Genomic DNA, 6,000 nt, shown 5'->3' with positions numbered 1-6,000 from the left:
TATGGCTGATCTGACATAATCCTCAACGCTACTTTCCCGGCTTATCCCCATAACCCTTCATTCCCTCACTGATTAAAAATCTGTCTATCTCAGCCTTGAACATACTTAACGACCCAGTCTCCACAGCTCTCTGCGGTAAAGAATTCCACAGATTCGCTATCCTCTGAGAAAATAAATTCCTCCATCTCTGTCTTAAATGTGTGACCTCTTACTCTGAGATTATGCCCTCTGGTCCTAGACTCTCTCATAAGGGAAACAACCTATCAGCATCTACCCTGTCAAGCTTCCTGAGAATTCTGTATGTCTCAATAAGGTCGCCTCTCATCCCTCTAAACTCCAATGCGTACTGACCCAACCTATCTAACCTCCCCTCATAAGAACATCTCTCCATACTCTGGATCAGATGAGTAAACCTTCTCTGGACTGCCTCCAATGCCAGTATATCTTTCATTAGATAAGGGGACCAAAATTGTTCTGGTCTAATTAGTGCCTTGTATAGTTTTAGCAAGACTTCCCTCTTTTTATACTCCATTCCCTTTGAAATGAAGGCGAACAAACATTTGCCTTCCCTATTACCTGCTGAACTTGCATGCTGGCTTTTGTGATTTATGCATGAGGACCCCCAAATCCCTCAGCGCTGCAGATTTTTGAAGTCTTTCTCCATTTAAATAATATTCAGCTCCTTTATTCTTCCTACCAAAGTGCATAACTTCAGATTTTCTCAAATTATATTCCATTTGCCACATTTTTTCCACGTCACTGTAAACTCTGTCTCATCCTCAGCACGTTCATTCTCACCTATCTTTGAGTCATCTGCAAACTTGGCAATAGTGCATTCACTTCCCTCATTATTAATCTATATTGTAAGTAATTGTGGCACCAGCACTGATCCCTGTGGCACTCCAATATTTACGGTTGCCATCCTGAAAAAGCCCCTCTTATGCTAACTCTGTGCTACAGTGAATCTTGTAGATGTTACACATTGTTGCCACTGTGGAAGACATGAATGCTGAAGGTGGTGGTTGGGGTGTCAGTCAAATGGGCTGCTTTGCCCTTAATGGTGTCGAGTTTCTTGAGTGCTGTTGGAGATGCACTCAGCCAGGCAAGTGGAGAGTATTCCATCACACTCCTGACTTGTGCCTTGTAAATGGTGGACAGGCTTTGGAGAGTCAGGAGATGAGTTGCCTGATGTACAATTCCCAGCCTCTCACCTGTTCTTGTCTCCACAATATCAAAAGGCTCGTCCAGTTCAGTTTCTGGTCAATGGTTACCCCCAGGATGTTGATAGTGGGGAATTCAGTGATGGCAATACCATTGAATGTCAAGGGGAGTTGGTTAGCTTCACTCTTGTTGGAGATGGTCATTACTTGCCACTTGTGTGGCAAGTCTGTTACTTGCCACTTATCAGCCCAAGCCTGAGTATTGTCCAAGTCTTGCAGCATTTGTATATGGATTGCTTCAGTGTCGGAGGAGTCGCAAATGGTGCTGCACATTGTGCAGTCATCATCAAACAAACCCACATCTGACCTTATGATGGAAGGAAGATCATTGATAAAGCAGCTGAAGATGGTTGGATCTAGGACACTACCCTGAGGAACTCCTGCAGTGATGTTCCATAAGGCATCTTGCAATATCAGCTAAGCTGGGGACCAGGAAGGGAATTTAGGTGTCCAGCAGTTTTCTGGGAATAGCATTGAAGGACCATAAGGTAGGGTCTCATTAACAAGAGGGACTCAGAGAGTGCATGGGCTGAGATAGGAGAGGAAGTAGAGAACAAGATCAGAGCAGGGCTGGGAATCTGAGATTAAGTTTGGCCTGGTGGGACTTGGGAAAGGAGGGAAGTGACAGAAGAAGCTGATTGGATGGTTTTCAACCTTAGTGGCAAAGAATCCACACTTTTGTTAGAGGTACGAGTAGAGGGAGAGGGAATTAGGAGAATGGTTTGCAGCAAAGAAACTAGGGTGACACTAAAATAGTGAGTAGCTTTGGAAAATGAGAGTATGACGCAATAATGCTTTATGTGATCCAGCCTGATCTGTTGGTGAAGGAACATAGTAGCATTCCATTATAAATTCATAAGTTCATAAAATATAGGAACATTTGGCCCATCGAGTCTGCTCAGCCTTTCGATCATGGCTGATCTCATCCTAACCTTAACACTACTGTCCTGCCCATTCTCCATAACCCTTCAACCCATTACCAATTAAAAATCTGTCTAATCCCTCCGTAAGTTTACTCACTATCCCAGCATCCACGACACTCTGGGATAGCGAATTCCACAGATTCATAATCCTTTGGGAGAAGTAGTTTCTCCTCCAATCTGTTTTAAATTTGCTACCTCTTATCCTAAGACTTATCCTAAGACTCTTATCCTCTTGTTCAAGAATGCCCCATAAGAGGAAGCATCTGCCCCACGTCTACTTTTTCCATACCTTTTATCATCCTGTATACCTCAATTTGATCACCCCTCATTCTTCCAAACTCACCAATGCCTCGTACAGTTGCAACAACACTTCCTTACCTTAATACTCAATTCCTTTAGCTTCATTCCATTTGCTTTCTTTAATATCTGGTCAAAGCTTTGAGAAAGAGCCATCCAAACTCGAAACTTTAGCTCCCTTCTCTCTCCACAAATGCTGTCAGACCTGCTGAAATTGTCCAGCATTTTCTGTTTTTGTGTCACTACTTAAGTTGAACATTAACAGATTTACAGACGGTACAAGTCTCACTTTGCTTAAAACTGAGTATTGTGTGAGTTGTGAAATGAGTAATAGATACCCCACCACCTGGCAATAATAATAATAATCTTTATTAGGTCACAAGTAGGCTTACATTAACACTGCAATGAAGTTACTGTGAAATAGTAATAATTCATGCATGATTTTTAACAGTTAACTAAATCTGCAGTTTGGTTCCAGCTCCTGAACACATTAAGTACATTTGGGTCAGAGCCTCCCAAGCTGAGTTTTGTACAGCTGGAGATTAAACTGTGGGGGTCCAGAATAGATGGAAAATCCTGCAGGGATTGCAAATGCTATTCTCTCCATCCAAATTCCTGATATATTTTTGTCATGCAGAGATTTGCATTCAAAGCACTGTACGTAAAGTTGATAACACTCTTACCCAAGGGGACACTGGCAATATGTAAAAACAGGAGATTTCCAGCTTGCTCCAGGAATGATTCCTTATCTTAACCTGTGAGATTTCCAGCCTATTCTGTGCCCTCCCAGCCTGTCAGCCTCTGATCTTGCATCTCATTCCAGCTGTGAGTTCAAACTCCAGTCCGATATTTCAAAACCTAAATCTAGGCTGATACTTTAGCAGAAGGGGTGCACCATTGGTGGTCCTGTGGTTTGAATAAAACATTAAGCCAAGGCTCAGTTTCCTGTTCAATTGGCTTAAATGATCCTAGGGCATTACTGCATTCAAAGAGCAGGGACTTCTCCCACATCCTGGGGCAACAGCTAGTATCATCACAACAGATTAACTGATGACTTGTACCATTAGATGTTTACGTGACTTTAATGTACCCCAATATGCAACATTATTTTTCTACATAACTACGCTTTAAACACAATGTATAGGCTGCAAAGCATACTGGGACATCCTGGGGATGTGAAAGATTCTGCAAAAAGACAACTAAATCCAAACTTGCTGTTTCTAACACAGAAATCTATCTGAATGTTGCCTTTGAAATCATGTCGTAATGGTCATTTCTTAATAATCCTCTTTGTAATGTTTTTGTAGATTGTGATCTTAACTGATGGCAAAATACTCAGATTTAAAATAGAAAAAACTAGTTACATGAAATCTAAAGATAATTATACCAAACGGGTGCAGTTATATTCTGCTACTGTATATGTGAATGCTTTGTATTGACGTTGTGACAGTTAAAAACAGAATTAACAATACATCACCTGGAACTGCTTATGTGCTGTAGGTTTGTTCATGTAATCCACTAATTCTGTTGTAATTGAATCTGTCGCATTGCTGAAATCAATTTTAACAATAATAATAATCTTTATTAGTGTCACAAGTAGGCTTACATTAACACTGCAATGAAGTTACTGTGAAAATGCCCCAGTGGCCACACTCTGCCGCCTGTTCGGGTACACTGAGGGAGAATTCATCTAACAAGCATGTCTTTCAGGACCTTGACTGAGGAATGTGGCTGTTTTTATAGTTCTTGTCATTTAGTTTTTCATTTTCTATTGTGATACGTGTATAAAGGAGAACAATTGTGTGGGGAGTATGTTTGAGGGATTGTATTCCTCCCACTCCTAGTAACAGAAAAGACTCACTCAGTTGACTCATGGTAGTTCATCTGTTATGTTGAGGCAGGTTTAATTGCCTCCATGGGTGTGTTTAACCTTGTCCGACATGACAGGAGTGACTGCACTTCAGAAGGGCTTCAGTGACTGAAATGTTTAGGGAATCCTGAGATTATGAAAACTGCGATATTGATGCAAGTTCTTTTGTTTGGTCTTGGAGCTCCATGACCCTGGCAGGGAATAGTCCTGGAATCCCATCTACTTGGATTCGGATGACCCTGGATTCCTTTGGTTCTGGTTGTGCTGATTCCAGGTGTTCCATGGTCTTAGTTTTCCATTGTTCCAAATTCTGGTAGAGCTGGATTCCCCTGGACACTGGTAGCCAATATTTCCTTTCACCATGCAGTCCATTTACATGTGTATATCTGAAAAAGACTGCTGTTTGTATTGCTGTTTGTACATCCAAGGAGCACATTCCTGATTGCTGTGTGGCTGTACACTCACACAGTTGAGGGAATCCAGCTGATGGCCTTGGATTCTCCTCTGAACTCAGGCTGCTTGCTATTCTGATGGCCCTTGTTTCTGGTTCCCAAGAAAAGTCATATTGGAATCAAAACATGAAGTCTGTTTCTCTCTCTACTTGACCTGGTGAGTTTTCCCAGCTTTTTTTTGGTCCAATATCTGTAGTAATTTGCTCTTCTTTCTGGGTGGCCTGATATCCCAATGGTCCTTAATTTCAATGCCACTGGATTGCCATGGCTCCATTTCCCCATTGTCTAGGATTCCTGCTGCCATGAATTCCAAAGGCACAGCATTCCTATGGCCCACTCCGGGCAGTAAAAACAAAAGTTAAAATAATCACTGTTGCTGAGAGAAAAACAGAAAATGCTGCACAACACAGCAAATTCAGGAAGGAGTAAAGACTAACTTATTTGGGTATAGATACTCTGTGCAGGTTTGACAAAAACATAAGACAAGAGCAATGATATTTCTCTCTCCGGTCTGACGTTCCTGGCAAGTATATCCAGTGTACTTTCTTTCTGAAGTGCAGACAGAGCAGAATGGGAGACCAGAACAAGGGAGGTCCAGCTGTGTGCAATTCAAATTAATAAAGAGTGGGAAGTACATTAGGTTGAAGGCGTTTCCTCACAATCCTACTCTTCTTTCTCTGTGGTCCATATGTTTAAATGCATTGTCTTAATTAGCTGCCCTTGTAACACTCCTAATGAATTGTGCTTTGTGGGAACTGTAAAGTAGAAAGCACTTTGCATACTGAGGAAAATCCTACTGTCCTTTATTATGCTTGTGATAGATTTGGTGTGAATTCTATTGAGTGTATAGAAATTTAATGCATTTTAATAAATGTACACAAGCAATATTTTGTTGATTTGGTTTTTTTAAACAAACTGCACAATTTCATTGCTTTAATCATAATCACACAAACAACAATCTTTATGTACTGATGTTCTTGGTTGGACTATGAACAAAGATAGTTAACATTGATTTGAATTTCAATTCTGCACATCGATACTCAGTTTGTCGTGAGCTACTTCATATTGAGCCTCAGAGTTCATTCTGTTATTAGGGAGACTAAGTAAGTAACTGAGGGAAGTTGAGGCTGCTGAGGGTGCTGCAAAACCCACAGTTAAGTGATTGGTGACAGGGTGAGATTGAGGTAGATGGCAGGACTGAAGGTGTTGGGTGGAATCCTGAGACCTGACGGGAAGAG

Source organism: Scyliorhinus torazame, chromosome 16 (assembly GCF_047496885.1).
Source record: "Scyliorhinus torazame isolate Kashiwa2021f chromosome 16, sScyTor2.1, whole genome shotgun sequence".
NCBI classification, from domain to species: Eukaryota; Metazoa; Chordata; class Chondrichthyes; order Carcharhiniformes; family Scyliorhinidae; genus Scyliorhinus; species Scyliorhinus torazame.
This window is presented reverse-complemented; position numbering follows the sequence as displayed.